Here is a 22,870-nt window from a genome sequence, read left to right as displayed (position 1 = left end):
TGGGTGACAATATTCAGAAATGGGTGTGGCACTTAAATGTTGAGTTTTCCCAGTTACGCTTTACATTGTTTAAATTAAAAATCTCAAACTAACTTTAGTTAGAACTATAATTTAAAAATAATTTGTTGGTATATAGAAGGAAAAGCATTGAATTTATTTTAACATACAACAAATTTTACTTAAAAGGCTGTTGACACATTGTATTATTTCAATTTTAGTAGTAATTTATTTTCAATTTCAACCAATACTCAAAAATATTGCAAATCGAAAGCTTTCAATTTAACAAGTAATCAGTATGTCAGTTAAAATTTATATTTATTTAAATTTTAATTTGATGCTTAATTATGACAAAGAAACCCAAACAAATAACAAATTCTCATCATTATTTAGGGTCACACCTTTAGATAAGTTTTGACTTTCTCTATAACAATATGACATTCTCCCTTACTTTGGTCTAAATCTCTCCAAGTTTGTTTTTACCAATAGTTCTTATATCTTTATCGATACAATCAGTTAGAATTGTTTTAAAGTCTTTTCCTGGTACCACATTAGTTTTATTCTTACAACGGGTAATACTTGTCTCAATTTCTGTTTTTGCATTTATACACTGCAATAATTTTTAGTTGTTTCTCATAATGTGCTTTCCCTACGGGTTATGATTCGCACCAATAATTCTTAACAATACCTATTTAAATATTTGCATCCGTTCTTTGTCAGCGGATTGGCACAGTGATAGTCGATTTCTATGATAGATGTATTCTTGATTTGAAAGTTATCCACAACAATTTTACCAATTTATTGCCTTCTGGTAGTTGTTAAAACTCCTTCTACTTATTTTGAAACTGTTAAATTTCACATAAAAAGATCGTGAAATATTTTGGCAGAAATTTTACAGTGTATTATCTGTTGATTATATTGACAAGGAGGGATCTATCTACTAATCTTTTCCATAAATACACCATTGTACAAATATTTGAACAACAACTTGTTGAATGCTATAAAACCAGAAGTGTGTTTTCCAAATTTAGCTCTGTGTAGCTTTTTGTTCTTGAAACTTAACCTGGGGCTTGAAATGGCAAATCGAGTAAAATAGAATTCGCTTTTAATGCTTAAGACTATTTAGATAAAATATGTATAAATATGTATTAAGTAGTGATATAAACACTATTTACATAGGTAGGTAGGTAGATTGGAGTTGCTGCCTTGTTTCCAAAAAGCCTGTTTGAGCTTAAAAAATTGTGGTACCGTACATAGATTGAAAGATCAAAGACCAACCTGAGAGTTCTATGAATTTGGATTAATCCCGAATATTACAGGATAACAGATGACAGCATACCTTCCTAATTCGCAGTGACCCATCAGCACACAGATACCGTAGTTCCGAGGAGGTTCCGCCTTAATTGAAGTAGCTGGCTAGTGCGTTTTTTTGTCTATTTATAGACGTTCGGCACAGTGTAGATTTGTAGTTTTTTTAATATTGCTTTTACACACTATACCCGAATACTTATTACATATGTGACATTGCACTTTTGCTTTGGTTTTAAGATCTTGATTTATTTTTTTTTTAGTATTAGTAATAAATAATTTCCTTTAATCTGAGTAAGCTGTTGCAGTGGGGTGCAAGCAGATATTCTTCCATTTTCATATCCTTTCATATCCATTTCATAAGCCTTGCAAAAAGCTAAAACAGAAATAGTTTTTAACTTTCTATTAAATTCGAATAATTAAATGGATCTGTCATCCTTACGAATGAGCAATCTCATAAACTATCAAAGATATACTTCCCTCAAAAAAATATTTCTTCTGGAAGCCAAAGGGTAGGCAGAAGAATTATTTGAAATGGACCCCTTGAAAGTTACAAATTAAAAATATTTTTCTAACAAAAATTTATAATTGCATTCACTATGACAGTTTGAACAATTTTTATATTGTTTTAGGAAAGCTCCTCACTTATGATACAAATATTCATATAAACATATATCCATACTCCACATATGGACACATTTGGATTTGGTCACCAGAAATCTAAAACACCATGCCCGTAGATAACTGCCTTCTTTCTCGCGGCTTTAGGTCACTATATTTCAAATAAATATTTGCTGAGAATACTACATAATAACACAGTACCAATAATTATATTCTAGTTAATCTATTTTTTTTTTTGCTATATATCTACCTTTATCTATGTGAACGTTGGCACCCACTCTTTCTTTTGTTTAAAATTATAATTATTAATATTAGAAAAATATATTATATAAAAGCATTATATGTATTGCTAAGTAAGTTACGTTAGTAAAACATTACAGATTTAATACGAGTAACTTTATAATGCTATGCCTTTATATATACTTTAAGTTGTGAACTTTTGCTTATCGATTTGGATCTAAGTGCCTATAATTGTAAATATGTACTCAATTACAAATTATTTCAAATATTCTACACAGCTAATGTATCTTTTTTTAAGTTGATAGTTTCGCACGAACGCAATCACGTATAAATAATAAAGTAAGATAATTGTGGCAACTTTATATTTGTGGGAAATAATATTTTTATAAAAGTTGTTCTACTTTTTATATCTAAGTTAGGTGCGATTATTAAAAAAAAACTAATTACGACCACACGTTTTAACTTTTATATACTTTTTTTATTACCACGAAAAATATATGTCATTATTTTGCTAAAATGCCAGAATAATAAAGAATAAAAAGTAATCTAATTTCTTTTAATTCAATTTAATATCAGACTTTTAAAGTGCTCATTTTATTATTTGTTTGCCACCAAGTTTTCACTTTTATTTCCTTAATTAATTAAAAACACACCTTAAAAATCTTAGCTGCGCCATATTTTACATTTCTTCTCAGTTGTATTCTTTCTCATTAAATTAATTGTAATTATTTCTAGAAAGAGAAATATTATACTTTGGTCTAGTTTCAGTTTAACATTTAATCATAATAAAATTATTTATTATTATTTTCTTGAGATTGACTTGCTTGATAAAACCAAAAACCGACAGCTACCTCTATCTTTTCATTACTTAATATATGTATCTGTATCTGTGAATTTAGTCGTTGTAATTATATACTCTCATATATGATTTATTAATAAGCTCAGATTTATGATATCAATTTCATGTTGTAAATCAAAGATATCTGAAAACATATCAATATCAGAATATATTATATTGATATGTTTTGCATTATCAGTCCGAGATTGCTTTTAAAAAAAAAATGCATAGTATTTAAATATGTTTTTAACACATTCTTTATCATATATTGTACCCCGCCCGTGTTGCTATGCTTCTTAAATGATTTAATTTGAAAATTTAAGAAACTTATTCCCTTAAATTTTAAGCTTTACAAAACAACAATCTGCTTTAAGACTTCGGTTGTGTTGGTTAATAACCTAAATAAACAATAAGATCATTCTTATTGTGTGGTACTAAGACAATATCTTCTTATAACTTTTCATGTAAAATTGCTGCTTCAATAGCAATAAGTGAAATATTATTCATATGTCACCTACCGAGTCTTCTAAAGTAGAATTAGATAATTAACAAATCTGTCTACATTAATTAATGCGTTAATTATAATGCATTTTTAAGTAACATCTGCCACAGATTTGTTGCAACTTTATATGGAAGTTCTTAAAATAAGAGTTTATATATATACATTAGGGTGGCCGTAATATGTATGGGGGCAAAAAAATGTGTTCGAATTCTAGATGCCACCCCCTAAATATATTCGAATACTCAAAAAACTACTAAATGTAAAGTTTTAGACTAATCGGATAATGTTTAGAGGTCGCTCATCGACCTTAAACTTCGGAAAAATGCCATTTTTTTACTTTTTTCAAATTTCTTCGCTCCCATCTCGCGTATTTTTCACCTTTGACTATTTGTACCAAATTAATATTATTCTTTAACATATTAGCTTTCAAATAAGGTAAAAATCAATCAATTTCGTCCACAATTAACTAAATTATCACTAAAATAAGAAATCATACTCGACGTTTATTGAAGCTTTCAAGAGCAGCATAAATATGGGAGTAAATACGAGTACGTATGAGCGAAAGCACAGTTTCTTGGACACAAAATAGTACAATATAATATTTGAAGACAATCAAATACTTCCTCACTATATATAATTGTCCACACTTGATTTGAATAATATGCACAAAATAGATTAATAAATATAATAAAAGGAAAGGAGTCCTTAAGTAAACAAAAGAAATTCTCTTAGGTGTTAAGGATGAAATAACAACTTTTTGTTACAAAGAACTACAAAAATCAATTTGCAGAGATGACTATAAAGAACTATTGGAACTAGTTATCATCTCTTTGGGAGAAAGTTTATCACCAATATTCCGTGACACTGGACCAATGCACCATGCTCGTTGGATGTCCAAAGCCCTTTACTGTTTAAAGATATATTTATTTCGAAATGAGTTCTCATTGTTATCTTTCGAAGAGCAAAAGCTAAAAGAAATCTGTTTGTTCATAATACATGTTTACGTAAAATATTGGTTCAAATGTGTTATAGCATCAAAAGCAGCTTACCAAGATTTTTGTTTTATAAAAGAAATGTAAAATTATAGATGTATTGATAAGACAATATCTGAGACTGCTATTAAGAAGATGTGTAACCATTTATGGTATTTATCCGATGAATGCATTGGTCTATCTTTTTTTCATGACAACATTCCAATTAAAATTAAAAAAAGAATGGCAGATAAGTTAAAAAAAATTATATCAATGAATGTTGGACGATATTAAAAAAGACGGAGAAAAACGAATTCTTTTGAAGATGGAGAATGTAACTGATTTTTTATCGAAATCACTAGAGGATTTTGTGACAGCCAATACCATTAACTTTTTTAAGCGATTCAATATATCTACAGATTTCTTGAACCTAGAACCAGAAAAATGGAACCAACATACAGATTATGTACACGCGTTAAAAATTGTTCACAGTATAAGACCTGTTAATGATACGGCAGAGCGAGGAGTAAAACTTTTCGAAGAATTTAATAGAGCCCTTGGTAAAAATGAGCAAGATAAACAATATTTATTGCAAGTAATAACAGATTATAGAAAGACTTTTAAAAAGTATACTAAAACAGTTTTGTCAAATAATAAATAAATTTAAATTTTAAATAAATTACTTAAGGACTCCTTTCCTTTTATTATATTTATTAATCTATTTTATGCATATTATTCAAATCAAGTGTGGACAATTATATATAGTGAGGAAGTATTTGATTGTCTTCAAATATTATATTGTACCATTTTGTGTCCAAGAAACTGTACTTTCGCTCATACATACTCGTATTTACTCCCATAGTTATGCTGCTCTTGAAAGCTTCAATAAACGTCGACTATGATTTCTTATTTTAGTAATAATTTAGTTAATTGTGGACGAAATTGATTGATTTTTACCTTATTTGAAAGCTAATATGTTAAAGAATAATATTAATTTGGTACAAATAGTCAAAGGTGAAAAATACGCGAGATGGGAGCGAAGAAATTTGAAAAAAGTGAAAAAATGGCATTTTTCCGAAGTTTAAGGTCGATGAGCGACATCTAAACATTATCCGATTAGTCTAAAACTTCACATTTAGTAGTTTTTTGAGTATTCGAATAAATTTAGGGGGTGGCATCTAGAATTTGAACACATTCGTAAATAACGGCCACCCTAATATACATGTATATATATATATATACAACCTGATGGATCTGTTTGAGTGTAATCGATGTACTGACTTTAAAAAAAAATCAAATTTAAATATTTTTGGCATACTGGCAAAATTAACCGTTAATAAAAATGTAATAGTCTATGTAGAGACTACGTATTATCAATATTCTGTTAATCAATTTAGTATTTTAGGAGCCCCTTTGATACAAATAAAACGTAACTAAATATTTATTTGAAGAATAATTCACAGAATCAATTGTATGTATGTGCTAACTTTCAAATACTTCAATTAAATATTTATGTTGGATATATAACTTTAATATGATTTAACTTATATGTTGCATTATTTGAAGAATAATTCACAGAATCAATTGTATATCTGTATTAATTTTTAAATATTTCAATTAAATATTTATGTTCAATATATAGCTTTAATATGATTTAACTTATATGTTGCATTAGTTATTTGCGAAGATGATAAAACCGTTTAATATAGTTTAAGACCAATAAAGGCAGGTAACATTAAAATTAGTCTGACTTTAATACTGAGTAACATTAGCCTGACTTTCTCAGTATTACCTTCCTAGATTAGATTCAATACATATCTCAAAAAATTATTTATGTATACTTAAATACATGACCAAGACCATTGATGATGCGTATTTGACAATACTCGAAACAGCTGGATTGTCAGCAAAAAATTCAATTAATTAAAATAATATAAAATGAGTTTTTGTTGTTGTAGTTCACCACTTTTCAAAATAGATTTATCCTTAAAGAAATAATTCAAATTTGCATCAGCACATTTATCTTATTATATACGAAATATTTTTAAAAAATCAATATAAATGTAAAAAATAATTTATCTATAATCTATAAATATTTATATTCATGATTACATCTACGTCTTACTTTCAGATATCTAATCAGAATTGGATTGGAATAGCAACATGTAAATGGCACCACCAATAAAATGTTCTTCCATATTTTAACCCAAAATGAGTGAAAAATTATTATAACTCATTTGTTATAACAAAATAATATCCATCAATGTACAACAATAACCAAAAGAAGTATCGAATATTCCCCAAACCAATAAAAAACTAATTTCTTTTAACCATACATTGCATATACATACATAAGCTAAAACGCCTAAACTTCATATAACAATTCTGTGATAATATAAACCAAAAGGTAAGTTCACAACTTGTAAAATTAAATTTTAAATAACTTTTTTAAAATATTTTATTAAAATAAATTTTGTGAATTACCTTTTTTTAAATACTTTTTAGATAATTACCGCCATCTTAACTAGTTACTAGGATTTAAAATTTTTATAGTATTTACTTAGACTCAAAAATATAATCGGTTGAAAAACTACTGAAAAAAGTTTTACTATACAAATAATGTTCAAATTATTTTTTATTTCTAACATTATTTTCATGGTAAAGTCTTTAAAATACACATATCTTTCATTTCCAATTAATTAATAAGCTTTTTTATGAAGGTATATACATATAAGGTATATATATATTTATTCCTATAGAGATAGGTTTTAGTACCTATTTAAAAACAACTTAAAATATATAATATTCCATTAACATTATAGGACTATAATTGGTACTAATTATGAAATGTTTATAAGCAAATTTGTTATAAACTTTTCTCCTTCAGGGCTTCCTAATGTCATTTCTACTTAAATATGTCAAAAAGTTTGAAGTGATTTTTACAAATATATGCTTTGAACATAATATATTTTTTTTGTTAACGATATAAAACAGATGGTTAAAATGTTTGTTTTAAATTATAATTCTATCTATCAGATATGTCAGATACGAACTATGGTAATTATATTTACATTTATGTATTTATGTTTACAGATAAATATAAATCTATTTTTCTGTAATATGCAAGTAAAACGAACTATGTATTTTTTGAATTAAAAATAGTTTTTCCTGAAACAATTCATATCGATCAATATGTTATTATATTTATAGCATATCAAATTATACAAAAAATATCTATAATGTCATAAGAAGTAATCAAGAAAACTATATTTTTACATTATTTTTCAATTTAGATATATCAACAATACATTTTTAATTGATAAAACTTTCAGTAAAATTTTATTTATATGAATATTTTACTAATATATTACTAATTGGCTATAATAACCCGTTATCAGGTTTCGGCTTAATACAGCACTTCTCTCAGGAACCGCCTTCTTCAATCTCACACATTCGCCGCGTTGCTCCTTCTACTTGATCCCTCGAATCTGACGCATGATCGGACTACTTTAACACCTTCCTCCTCCAACTGTTGCTTTAAACACCATTCCCGCTGGAGCATAGTCATCACTATTTCTTATTACGGTTTTTCAATTATTCACCACATTCTGTTACTTTTTAATAATATATAATACAAAGGTACTTAGGTTACTACTATGTAATATATCGATAATACTTGTCCTTATTCAGTTTAACTTTCAACAGTTCAAAGTTATCCAAAAATTATTCGAGATTTGTGGAAATAACTGTTCGCAATCTTCAATATCATCTTATTACTAAATTTTGGATGTCTAAATATTTCGTTACACAATTATAAGTTATATTTAATAATTATTTTAAAATATCGGTTTATTTTATAATTTTTATATCTTTTATACATACACTGAAAAAACGATATCTGAAATATGTCGAGATGGTTGCATCTATAAATATAATTTATAACATATAATTACATACAGATACGCATACAGTTTTAGCTCTCTTTGTTTTTTGTAAAATGAAATTACGATTCATTCTAAATAGGATTTGAAGATCAGACCTTTAACATTTATTCTAATAATCGATTTAAAATCAGATCACTATATTCCATAACAAAATGATCAAAGCTTGTTTTTCATATTTCGAATAATATAAAACCTATTTAGGTGATATACATATAATTTAGACAATTTAATTTAAATAAGTTTAGGTATGAATATAATCAATATATAAATTAACAACTAAATCTTACCGACTTATTAAATATTTCGTTATTAGAAATTGGATTTATTGGCGTAAATTGAAAGCAAATTAAAGTTTTTGTATTGGAAATTGCATTAGAAAAATTTGTCGATATTAGATCTAATAGTTCAGATTTAAATTTTCTGATCTTATAATCTTTAAATTTCAAGTTTCTATCATTTAGGTAGCTTGAGATATAGCCGTTTAAAAATGTGTCTACCTTACCAATTCTTTAAACCCCATGGATCCATAACTCCTACGAAAAAAAAACAAAATTTTTTCCCAAAATATGGGTCTTTTTATTTTATGCAAGGATCTATTTTATGCAAGGTAGCGATTTGCATTAGTACAGTAAAACCAGTTAGATGTTCTATCTTTTATGTAATATAATATTTACAACCTATTCTATTTGAAAATGAATCGAATAATTCCACACTTTGTTTCTTATAAATTATTTAATGTACTTTATTTTTAAAACTAAACAAAAAGAAAGTAATTTTGGTTACTCGCGCGAAACTAAAGATACTAAAACTCTTACAAAATTTGGTGAGATATAGGTTTAATGATTTGAAAAAAGCAATGTGTTAACATTTTTTTGGTTTATTTGATATTCAAATGTACGTTGTAAATTTAGTAAACCGAGCTAAGCTTGTTTAATCTGATTTAGTTTAGTTCGTTTGTTGTAATACACAAATTTTCATGCAATTTACGTCTCAAATTATTTGATGGTTACATGTACCCACACGAAGACTCGTTTTCATTGGTATCGGGTGCTGGCTCAAGTAGTGAAGGTGTTACAAAATAACTGAACCGAAGCATATTAGATTTGCATATCTATGTTCATCAGAGGCGGCTTTTCAAAAAAATCAGTACCGTATTTTACTTGACATATCATAAAAACTGTGTAGGTTTCAGATTTGAATGGGTCAAATACATTGCTGCATTTACATATAACTTTCGCAATAGCAAACATTTAAATGCTAAATAATTAACCAAATCACGAGTATCAGAAATTTATTGTAAAAACTGTGTGAAACCGTCACTGTTATGTTTGCACATTCACTGAACTTGTTGCGTGACTTAAAAATCGTTAAATATAATTTTCTTTAGATAAAATAAATTAAATAAAATCGTTGGAAAACACTAAGAAAACGTCAATATGCAAGCGAAAGAAATATTCAAATTATCATATAATATATAAATATTTAAAGTAAATAAATATTAGAAGGTAAAAAATATATAATTAAAATAATAAAACACATTTACACACATTTTACATATATTAAGTAATTAATAAAATTTTTTATATTGATACATAAATCTTCCATAACCATACTCCTGACTTATGAGAGTGAAATATTTAATTTCCTTTTAAAACTTATATACTTCACATTATCTTTGTTATAATTATATATGATTCGCTTGATGCCATATACATTCTGAAAAAATTGCATATATGATGAATGTTTTATATTCGAATGGAACAGGATATATCAAATTCCAAAATTTAACTTTTCATTAATTTAATTTAATTGTATTGTCTGTTTTTGTCTTTCGCTTTCAATTAGAAAAAACAATAACTTTAATAACATCGACTACAATACGTATTTATTTATAGAGACTGGAAGTTGGTCATTGAAAAGATGTATCTTTCTATACAAAAAAATCTAAATAATAGTGATTTAATGTTATTGAACTTAATTTTATTAAAATTTACGCAAAGACAACAAGGGCTTAAAATGATTTCTAATTTTTTTTCACACTTAATTAGTAGATAATGTCTCTATTTATTAATTAATTGACTTTCATTATAATACTTACACCCTCTAACATCAATTAGCATACTTTAATAAAATAAGTCGTTATCATGTCCAAACCCATAATTTTTAATATAAAATGTCTTTCTGAATATAAAAACTTGTAAACAGTTATTTCATGTCAGATCAAATTTCAACGCTAACAGTATTAAGTAGATACTTTTCAACCTTACAGATACTTAGGTATAAATATATATTTACAATATGTGTGACATTATTACGCTTAAATACAGCTTAAGACCACACTTTATTGGTATGCTGTCTATAATATAGTGTTACCTTAAAATTTATTGACAGTAATGTTTAAACAAATTCATTATAGGAAATGAATTAACTATATTTGTTAATTTACATATCTCATAAAAGTTTTTTAGTATATTAAATGGCAATGCTGAAACTGATAAACTCTACGCACATATCTAGAGTATATGGTTCTGTACTGAATTAGTTAAATGATATTATTTCTTTACTTGAAATGAGTTAGTTATTTCTTTATAATGTAAATAATTACGAATAAAGTCAATGATTTCGACGCCCTATGCCCTCCTAGGAGTGAAGAAATTTATATATATATGTATATATATAAAGTCAATGGTTTCATTTTCAAGATATATACAAAGTAGGATTTGCTCATAGAGCATATGGATACTAATAGAAATTTAATTAACCAAAGGCATGTAAATATGTTATTTTTATTTCAGTTCTGATATCTCTTGTTAAAGCCATTATTTTAGATCACTATTTTTATGCAATACCCCAAAATACAAAATTGCTTTCCTACGCATGAGTAACCGAAGTATCTATCTTATCTTTAAGAAAAATAATGTCTTTGAAATCAGAAAACTTGAAAACATATATTAAGCTGCATCAGTAAAGTTTCTTTTACAACAGTCGATGAAACCTTTTATACTGCAGTTTCGCAATGGGTTCACATAAACGTCCGAAGTGGGTAGAGCTTTGTTGTCAGATCTGCTGCCATCGACAAGTACCATCATCGCTTATGATTTGATTAATTACTATTGAAGTAGGAATATACCATTTAAATAAAGACACCAAGATACAATGAAAATCACTTTACAATTTACATTCTAAATTCTTCTAAATTTAAGAGACCTTAGTGTCAGTTTTATTATGGGCACTTAATATTTCCTTAAGTGAAGTGCATTACGAATTTTTTTCAGTACTTAACTATTGATGTAAATACTTAAAGGGGAGTTTATTATTAGAAAAAATATGATAGTACCAAATGTGATAGTATTATTTATACTGTTACATTAATTCGAAATTATTAACTATTATTTTGCTAGTTTGAAATTAAAAATAATAGAATTTTTCACAAGATCAGTTGAAAACGAAGCATCAGTTTATTACCTAAAGAGATTTAAGAGATTTATTTAATTCAATTTTATTGAAATATTATATAAAATTAAAAATGTTAGAAATTAAATCAATTCCACAATTATTTTTAAGCCAATTTTAAGTTGCCATTAATATTTTTTTGTATTAATTTTATGTCAGCTGATTTTTAAGTAGCCCTTAAGTGCTCGTTATGGGTGTTTTAATGTCCTTTAAAAATCGATGATAAAACTGCAAATTTCAATTTAATATCAAAGGGGCCCATAAATGTACACTGTAAAACTTCCTCTGACTTTTATAGGATAGTAGACATATGTTTACTTTTGGGAATGTCTTCTTAATTGAAAGTTAAAATATAGGGTATAAAATGTGTTTCGGAACGATAAATTTGATTGAATAGAAAATATTTTGAAATAATGTATAACACACTCCTATAATTTAATTAGTTAATCTGTTTTATAGAATATCTAATTCTTGTAAACTTGATTTGAATTACTCTTAATCTGAGCTCGAGTTTAAATATGAGGTAATGTTCTTCTTAATCAATTTTGATTTTAATCTATTATAGAAGTAATTATTTGTAAAGGAATAATAGTGGTATAATTGTAACATATAATTCACCACAAAGTCTTAATTTCCATTTCGAAATTAAAAACATATTGAAGCTCTGATTTTATTTCACAAACTATTTAAAATATATAATTTTTTAGTTTGCTTTTTAAGAAGAAAGGTGCAATTGTAGTTGGAGAGGTAAGAGCTATGCCAACTTATGTCACAACTTACTGTCACAGAACACATTTTGTTAGTGAGTGTGTACCAATGCTAATTTTTTAACATATGTTATTATATGTAGATAAATATAGTGTTTCTTAATCATAATATAAATATCATAAATCATAAATAATAAATATAATTATAATAGTTTCAGTTTTAATTTGTTTATTTTTATAACAATCAAAAATTGACTTTATTCCCAATCCTCTTTATTAAAATTGTATATAAACCACTTCTGTTTTTTTGTATGATGTCCTTTTGCCAACTTTTGGTATTTTAATTTTTTTTTATTTTTATTTTATTATAATTAATTACAAAATAAAAAATCTTATAAATAAGAAAAAAACGAGCGCTATGGTTTTCTGCTCTCTAAAATTTTGTCGAAGATCTATTAGATGAAAAAAGAGTTTTCTAAATTAGTTACAGAGAAGATTTAATTATCAGAGAAGATTAATATCTATTACTTAAAATTGACACAACCTACTCATCTAATATATATCGGTTATACACGGTTATTTGTATTGAAAAAGAACTAATTAGAATAATTTTATTTTTAAGTTAATTACCAATATAAGACCATATTACATATGTAAATTTTTTAGACTTGATCTATATTTCAGTGAAAGATATTTAATATATTTATATTTTATTTATAACTAAAAGTTCGTATATAAAACGAATTGTGGATATTTTCGTCAAGTAATGCTGATAGCGTAATTGGGGCAACACATTTGCTTTCACGGAGCTAATTTATCCGTAACATGTCCAGACAATCGAGCTTTGCTTACCAATTATTTTTCTGGTATGCAAATGAAAGATTTCGAATTTTATTTCTTATATGACAAAACCATGTTATATATATACTCCCATAAAATTAAGCATGTGTAACAGAAAATCTATTCATAAGAAAAAAAATTTCAGTTATACAATGAATTGAATATCTGCCTCATATTTGGAAACAAAGAGCATTCTCAGTTGCATATTTGAGTGTATAGGATCGTACTTGCCTGCCATTGTTGATGAAGGCGCCAAAGCAGTTAGCAATTGGCGAAGTGAATGTGGTCGGTCGGTCGATCAGTGAATGGTTGCGGTCTAATGCTGTGAATTGGAATTAGGCAGGCCAGTAATTTGACTTTTGGCGTGTGCAGTATGCGAAACAAAATAGCTTATATGGGCAAAACCGCTAATGTAACTGCCGGTTTCCGTTTCCTAAAAAGGTGAGGGTTCAATTGCACTGTTCGGAGTTTTCATCTGTTTTTCTTTTTTTGTTTTTTTTTTTTTGTTTTAGCTGAATGTGTAAAATGAAATTAAGATGACAGATATTTGGTTGTTTTATTTTTTACTTTCGTTGTTGTTGTAGTTAACAATAGGTTAACAAGTTGCTTGATTGTTAGTTCGGTATTTATTTTTGTTTGGAAAATAGACAAGTCTACAATTTTTGGTTTAACTGTAAACATGTGTTTATCATACATATTTTTTATATAGAAAATAAAAGAATAAATTTATGGTTTCAGTTATTTCGAATATTTCATTGAGGCTTTCTTTTTTACCATTGTTTATTTGCAAATAAAATATGTATTATTTGTTTATAGTTTGATTTAACATCGCTTTTGTTTTAAATATGCCCAAATATGTTTATTAGAGCGTGCTTAATATTTTTAAAAATAATAAACAAAAATTAATTTTGGTATAGACTTCAAAACATACGAAATAAATATATTATAAGTACTAATCCACTTCTATAAATTTAGTCTGTAAAAGTATACCCACCGAATAAGTTTACAAACTTATTGAATAAAAATTTAAATTTCCCAAAATATTTAACTTTAATATAATGTATCGAATTTCGAATTTCAAAATATTAATATGCAGTTAAATTTTTGTAACAACAAATAAATTAATATCAAAAATAATGGTGAGATATATTTATAACATTTTAGATTTATTGATACTTTAATATATTCAAATCGATTAACTTCAAAAAATTTTAATGTTGTTATTTTAAAATGTTTTATAATAATTTTTTACTGTTAAAATGTTCAAAAGCACACCAAGTTTCTCAAGCGTACTTCGAAAACCACAGTTCTGTTCTTAATTCACATGGAAAATTTTCCAAAAATGCGATTAAAAAATTGAAGTTAGGTGAAGCGCGACTTAAAGATTTATTTTCAGTGCCGTTAACCACGTCTCTGCGAATCGATCAATTAGAATTCAGAGTGTAAATCTCACATAATTGATTATGACGCTTCTGCTTATGAACTATATAATGCTCTAGAGTCTGGATTGTTCTTCTAGTAGTGAATTTTGGAGAAAATTAGTTTTAAAAATGAAAATATATAGTTCACACTAAACCAATAATATATTATTTTATAGTTAATTTACTTTGTATAATTGAAATATATCTATAACTACCAAAATGATGATTTTTTTCACACTATTATTAAATAAAAAGTATTTTTTGTTTGCTTGTCAATGTCTCCTTCTTTTGTAGGATTATATAATTTTCACTTTAAATAAAAGGTGCACATGTATAGACCTTTCCGATTTTTAATGCCTTAAACACAGCAGTCTCGAATTCAGAAAGTGTTTTCCGCAAAAGTCATTTTTTTTTTTTTTTAATTTGTGAACCTACTTAAATGGAAGATGAAAGAATACTAACTAAACTTAATTGATACATAAGTTTGAATTAATCATTGGAGGGATTATGGTGATTAATAGTGAAAATCAAACTTTTGGGTCTTCCATAATACTTTTTCATTTCTGGAACTTAAGATTTAGGAACCTCCAATCCTTACTGAGCATTTATCGTCACAATATGTCAATGTTAATGTTTTGCTTTGTGTTTTTACTGTTCAATGTTTGGAGTCTCCACTTCCCGTGTCAGAACTCATTTTTTCGAGTCATTTCTACATTTATTATAAACTCAAGCTAAAATTATAAAAGATTAAGATGGAGACCAAACAAATAATGACTTACAAAAAAAATTCAGAGTAGTTATTGACTTAATCATTGTCATTCCCTAAGAGGATTAATAAGATAGATAACACATAAATAACACATAATGATTTTTTGCACACTTAATACTTGTATATCGAGCTAATTAATTGGTTGAGAGTAACATCAGACGTATTTCATAGTGTGGGATAAGTACTATCCCATTTCACCAATAATTCACAACAATATAATTCATGAATCAAAATTTATAAGTTCTTAGATGAAGTTGCTGAAACTCAAAATTAAAACATCTAAATACACAAAACGTTATCCAAAAATTTTTAACAAAATATAATAAAGACATAACGAATAAATAAATCTTATTCATATATTTGTTACAACTGACCAAAATCGAATTAAAAAAAAAGAATTTTCAGATAGAAGCATTAAAACAGGTGATCGTTAGGATCCATCATCATCTCGGGAGTATTGCCAGATTGATATTGATGAAGATGAAAATAACACAAATTCGATATTTATGAGCGTATGTGAACCAAATAATGAAACTTAAACTATCTAATAGTTTTAATGTTTTATTTAATATATCTTCTACAACATGGGCTTAAAAAATAAGAATAACTTAACCATACAGTTTTGGCAATCCTTTTACGCTACTCATTTTAATTATTTCACTGATTTATATTGAAGGAAACCACTAAATAACTTTATCGCAATTATTGTTACATACTTCTATGTACGATGTATACCAATTTTAATTTTTTTAAATTTAAAATTAATTAACACTTATATAAGAATAAATAAAAAAATTTTCATCTTCGAAGACCCACACGATCGATTGTTGTTTTGTTTCGTAACATTATAATCATATTCTTTTAGCTTAAATTGAAGAAGAAGATTGATTATGCACCTATATATTTATTAGTGAGAGGAATATTCTAGGCTATGTAAACTAGAAAACAATGTAAACTAAACTATGTACATAAATTTTTATGTAATTTAACACAAAAGGTACATTTATGAGCTTGAGTTGAGAAAATGAATTCATAATGCCAATTATTTTTTGATAAAGTATCAATTTAGGCGTATTTAGAGCATAAGTCGAACAGCAAGTGATGGCGTTTTTCGCTAAGCCAGTTCCATTCGAAATTACACACCTTTTTTCATTTTTATAAGGTTTCTAAAAAATCTATGGATTTGTTTTTCAATATTGACCAATTGACTTACACAAACTAACAAAGACTAGCAAAACTTGTACTAATAAAAAAAAATGAAATTAACTAAACCCAACTTTACTAAGCTTAGCTGAAAGTATATTTCTTGGTGTGGCTGTAGAAAAAATTTGTAATAGTGAAAAAATAATCGTAATAATATACAAAAACACAATGTCTAACAAATATAAACATAAGAATAAACCGCTAGACCGGTGCAATGCACACTTTGGAAACGGTATTAGTAATCATTAGATTCAGTTAGCACCAATGCAGTTTATACCTACGGAAAATTATTAGTCAAACAAGATGGAATATTTTCAAAAATCGCTACAAATAACGTTAAGAAATGCAAGTTTTTAATCAGAACCTAAAACCTGCTATTTATGTGTTTAATCATACAAAAAGACTAACTCTCTATATCTTAGACCACCTTGCATATAAAAATTCTTTCTAGAAAATTTCTGGTCTTTTTAATTAAATCTATTTCAATTCAGATTTATTTTATACAAAGGTTTTTTATACAAATATTTTCATATTTATTGTGTACTTTTAATACTGTTAGCTGGTATTTTATTTTTTTAATTTTATTTAATTAAATGATAATAATATTTTAATTAAGCTTTTTATGATATAAGAATACCTATTTCCAAAGTTCGCTTGAAGTAATTGATGCACTTTTGAACATTTTTCCAAAATTACTTTTAAAAAGCACTGTCATGTCTATATACTAAAATCGATTTCGCAAAGGGGAGATAGATGTTCAACATAATGATATAATAGTTTACATACATATAAAATAAGATGTTTGCATACGCTTATGATAGGTACTAACATAAGTGAATATCGCAAGAATGGTATCATTATCGCTGATATCAAAAACGGATATGTTCAAATGGGCTTAATTGTGAATAATAAAATAACAGAATGAAGTGCTGTTAGCTGCCCACGGAACTAGATAGTATACAGACAGTCAGCTAGTTATTAAAGACTATACTTCCAAACCTATCAAGGGTTTTATCCTTTATGGCAATGTTATTACCAACAACAATATTAGCTTAGAGATGCACTGAGAAATTATCAATGTTGATAGAAGTTATTGTAGGCTCAGCACTTAACTCGAAATTATAAATATTCTTTAACCGATAAACCTAATTCTTGATATGTCACTTGTCATATCTCATGGCCACAGCTCAATGCTTCATTTTATTATTTTATTTTGTTAGCTTAACAGAGATATTGACATTGTTTAATGAAGTATAGTCCTGTGTCTGCGCTAGCTAAGGTCAGTTTAGGTTACTGTCAGTCAACTGACAGTCGGTAAAGTTGACCAACTCACTTACAGCCTACGAGTCGCTACTTTATACAAATCTATAACTACTCGTTTACTAAGAAACATTTCCAAGACCTTGTTATAGGGAAGAGTGTTTATAACTAAGCACTTTTAAGACAGCTTAAAACTTAATTGCAAAAAAAATTCGCTGTACTCCACAGATGCAATCCGGAACTTCTACAATAAGATTAGGACGCAACTTCAATCTTAAAAACGTAAAATAGCTACCGATAGACTATATAAGCCGCTGCCTTAGGATGAGAATGTTAAGAATAATTGTTTATTCTTTGTTTGTAAGCTTTTTGTTTACTCTCCTAATCTTGTTCGCCTGTAATCAGCGCGTTGGCAAAACAGGAAGAGTATAGGAATATATTTTTAAACCCATAGACAGCATGTTTTATGTTTACTATGTTTGTAGATGCTGAAATAGCACCGTTTTTCAAGTAACCAGCTCGCCGAAAATAGCTCGTTTATTTTAGCTCGTTATGGATGTTTTCTCTTATCAAACGAGATTCTTTGAATTGTTCATATATCTTAACCAATATTAATCTAGACGTCAAATAGGTGCCAATCTTTACATAGAACCAATTGATTCTTCTACAATTCTTCAGTAATAACTTACAAGCGGCAAAAGTTATTCCGATACCGCTCGTATAAAGAGTGGTGATCTGTTTAGATAAGTTACTGACCGGTAGCTTAATTATGTTGTTAGAATTGTAAGATATAAAGTTACAAAAATTATGTTTGAAGTGGTAATTGACGGGAAAAATGTACAAGAAGACTATAATTATAATTGATTGAACAAGTTTAGGTACACTAACTGTACTTAATATGAAAGATATGTCTTTAGATGAACTTGGTTTCAAACGGAAACTCGGCAAGCTGCGCAAATAAGTTATTTAAACTAATAAATTGCTAAAATCCAATGATTTAATCAGTTTATTAATTGCCTTTCGATTCTGTCAAATATTCTGCAACTATAAAACTATTCTTCAACTAAACTAAATATTATCTTAGTTACTATTACTCTTTAAATGTACCTATATAGTTGAATTCATCTTTCATTCTTTAAATTTAAATTTACATCAAATGCCCTATTTACTATTATATATTAATCATAGCGGAAAAGAGGAATACATTTGATTTTTTATATTGCAATATGTACTAATATTTTACATCTAAAAGGTATATTTTTGTTCATTTGATGTGGGTTCACTTTACTCTTGTGTAAAATCAAATTAAATTTTAATACTATCTTTGAATAATTTTAATAGTTTAACATCTTACGAATTTACAAACTAAAATTAAGTAATTTTTTTTCCATTTTTTTTATACTGTCTTTATAAATTTTGTGACCAAACCTTCCGAATTTCAAACCGCGCCGAATAGCTCCACTTAAATTAAGGTATTGATACTATGGATTTGGCTTGAAATGGTTTAAGCCCCCCTTATTGTAGCTGTTAGATTGGATTTTATTTTTAAAGAATTCGATTAGAAAATTTGTCGGACCATAAAAGTAACAACAGCACGAATAAGCGGGTACTAAAAATTCCACATTATTTTCTGGGGCTCATGCACGTTGGTGCAAGCCTCGTCATTAGACACACTTTTGGCTAGAAGAATCGTGCAAAAAGAGTTCGCAATCGTATCAATGCAATCAAAACTGGTTCCAGGCAATGAAAAAGTTGATCTAATTAATTGTTACCAAGCTACGTGCCGTTCGTTCGTCACTGGTGGCTTATTTCAGCCATAACACTGTACACTGAACACACAGTACACATAGCGAACTTAGTATAATGTTTCTGTAACACAAACAAAAAAAAAAATAAACTTAAATAAAAACAAAGTCGCAAGCAGATATAATTCATTTATATCGGCCAACGTAACGTTAACTTTTTTACAGTAATTTTTACATTTGTTTTTTGATTTATCTACGAAAGTTCCATGGTAGACTCGCTTTAAAATAGACAAATAATTTAAATAGGAATTTGTAGATCATCTCATTCTGATCAGTTCGGTTATTTTGGGCCATAAAGTTGAAACGATTTTGTACATAAATTACGATTAAATTTGTTGAAGGCGGAAGAATAATTTGAAATAAAATTTTAGATAATTTAGTCATAATTTCAACGAATTAGTGTCTATTAAAAAATTTTGTAATTGAGTCATTATGTTATTTGAAATATCTAAGTATGCAGACAAATGGTGTATTAAAATGCAAAATGTATTATACATACATATATCATTGTCGGAGCGTGGGGGGACTTTCTCATTTCTGTGACTAATCTTAAAATAATAAACTTAAATATTATTTACTGAATCCTACTTATTATATATTAATAAGAAACACGTTTCTTTTAACATATCATAAAAAACACTGAGTATAACATTTTTTCTAATATGAATGTTGTTTTCTTAATGTACCTTACGAGTAGAGTAATTATCAACTGTTATAACTGATGTGTACCTCTTAAAACGATCAGAGATCCCTTGCTGTCATGTGCATGGATAATGTAGGTTTCAAAAAAGTGAATAGGTTCAACTGTTTTTTTGAGTTTTCTTGTTCAGTTTTTTTTTTCAAATTCCCACTCGTAAATTTCGCTACTCGATATTTACTTTAAGCAGACTCCTTGGGTTTGGCGTGTGTACCTACCCGAAAGTCGTTACGGATACTTCTGCCAACAATCCTTAAATGATGGAACCGGATAAATAAACGCAATTTGGCTGCGAGACATCTACAGTCTGCACAAATTGACTTTTAGATAAAGTATGATGAACTATCGCTTCGGTGACACAAAGTGTGCGTCTTATTATGGCATTTACCAAAACTTGATGTACCTTCCATCATTTTTACGACAGAAAAAATAAAGTTTTAGCTATGTAAGTGGACATAGCAGTAACGATATAGTTAGTCGACAAACTACACAGTTACATATTCTAGAAGTATATAAATCATATTATACTTACCTTCAAATTTCTAAATCTGAGCTGAATCTGATTTTAAAAAGCTTCAAATTATAAGGCTATAAAATGCACAGAATTCGAGCCATAGCGCAGAAATTATAGCAATAAAAACCAATGAAAAGAAAATATTGCGAAATAAAAAATTTGACAATTCACACCTATTGAGATGGATATGTTTAGCAGCCAGTTGATCGAATGAGTGATTTTGTCCTCATGAAATATATGGTATGTGCCCCTTTGTCGGATTAGAGTGTTTTTCTAAGTCCGACTCCTCTAATGAAAGATTGTATAGAGCATACCTTTCCTAGTCTTGAATCCTTATGTTCCAAGAAATAATATCCTAGGTGTTTCTTCCGCTTATGCATGAGTGTCGGACACTCCCCGAGTACATGTTATGCGGTTTGTCTCTCTTCTCCATAGTATTTGAAGTCTGATTTGAAGTATTGAAGTCTGAGTTGGATTGGATTCCTAACTTTGTTAGGTGATTATTCAATCTACAGTGACTGGTAAGTAATCTCGTAATAATTTTTAGGTTATTCTTTGTTTGTTCTATGCAATTCTTAAAACGTTTTAGGTTGTAAGTTACTAAAAGTGTTTTAGGTTGTGATATTCTCGGTAGTTTTTTTTCTTTTTTCTCTGTGCCGTTCAGAAAAATGGATAGCGCTCATTTGCTTAGACCGCAAAAAGGTTCTGGGCCTATCTTTATTGAACCTACGCCTCTTCTTGCGCCATATTAAGTGCACCTGATTGTTCTAACCAAGTATGTTCAGTTTTTCAATGCACTCTCATACCAGTTTGGATGTCAACTGGTATGATATAGTGCCATTATAGCTGCTTGGCTTCAGTTAGTATTGCAATTTCAGGGTTCCGGTAGTTGCGTTCAATGCACTGGTTTCTTCCCACTGCTTCCGAGTATCTTTTGCCTGTTCTGTGTACATCAGATCTGGCAGTCTGTGTACCATATTACCGTGTTTTCTCTTATTACTTGGGCTTTAGGCAAGCGTTCCAAATTCTTTCTGTTATCAAGTTCAGTTTTGAAGTTTTTTAAAAAGTTATACTTTACAACCATCCTGTCAGTTGGTATTTTAGTTTTTGGGATTTGTTTAGCAAGAATATCAAGTTTCTCACTATTGACTCGTCATCTTGTTTGTAATTACTCTTAGAGCAGCCCACTTCGCCTGCGATTGTATAAGGATGTGAAGAGGTGTGAGCTCTAGGAGTACTTAAGTTGATGACGTAGGACATGTTCGCATTGCTTCCATTATACTTACCTAAATAAAAACTAAAAATACTTGCAGGATTTTGAAGATTTATTCGTAATCTATTGTATCTATGTGTTTTTTTCAATTTTTTAAATTGAATTTCTTTAAATTAAGAGATTACTGTTAAAGCAAAACCCACTAAAATATCACTCTTAAAATTGTTTTCTGAATTATTTTTCAAATTAAATTTATTCAAATAATTTTTGTTTTAACAAATATTAATTAAATATTTCGGATGTTAATTGACTGGTATGTGCTTTCAAATCATTTTTTTTTATAAATAATGAATCATAAATAATGGGAATAATGTTATTATATTTTAAATATGAATAAATATATATAAAGCAAACCTATTATTCGCATCGAAAAAAAAGCTCAAATAATTACACAAAATTTTTAAACAAATTTTGACGAATTACCAAGTTATTTTGTTCCTAAACCATATTACTTTATGTGACTAATTATTTAAATTTGTGGCATTAAGTTTATTTAGTAAATGACTT

General features: G+C 27.6%; 1 protein-coding gene and 1 pseudogene across 2 annotated transcripts in view; one reads left to right on the top strand and one right to left on the bottom strand.

Annotated features, from left to right (window-relative positions):
• The window catches only part of LOC119669136, a 64,342-nt gene that overhangs the window by 33,443 nt on the left and 8,029 nt on the right, over positions 1–22,870 (top strand). The window contains exon 2 of one of the 2 annotated variants that reach the window (XM_038078928.1): positions 6,609–6,884. The gene's annotated coding sequence lies outside the window, so the exon portion shown is untranslated. Of the gene's footprint in view, positions 1–6,608; positions 6,885–22,870 lie in introns of those variants that run through there. The other variant, XM_038078929.1, reaches the window with a different exon arrangement.
• LOC119666361 lies at positions 20,759–21,008 on the bottom strand (annotated as a pseudogene).

The sequence above is a fragment of the Teleopsis dalmanni genome, chromosome 1 (genome assembly GCF_002237135.1).
Source record: "Teleopsis dalmanni isolate 2A chromosome 1, ASM223713v2, whole genome shotgun sequence".
Lineage (NCBI taxonomy): Eukaryota > Metazoa > Arthropoda > Insecta > Diptera > Diopsidae > Teleopsis > Teleopsis dalmanni.
Note: the sequence above shows the minus strand (reverse complement) of the source record. Positions and strands in the feature narration are given on the sequence as shown.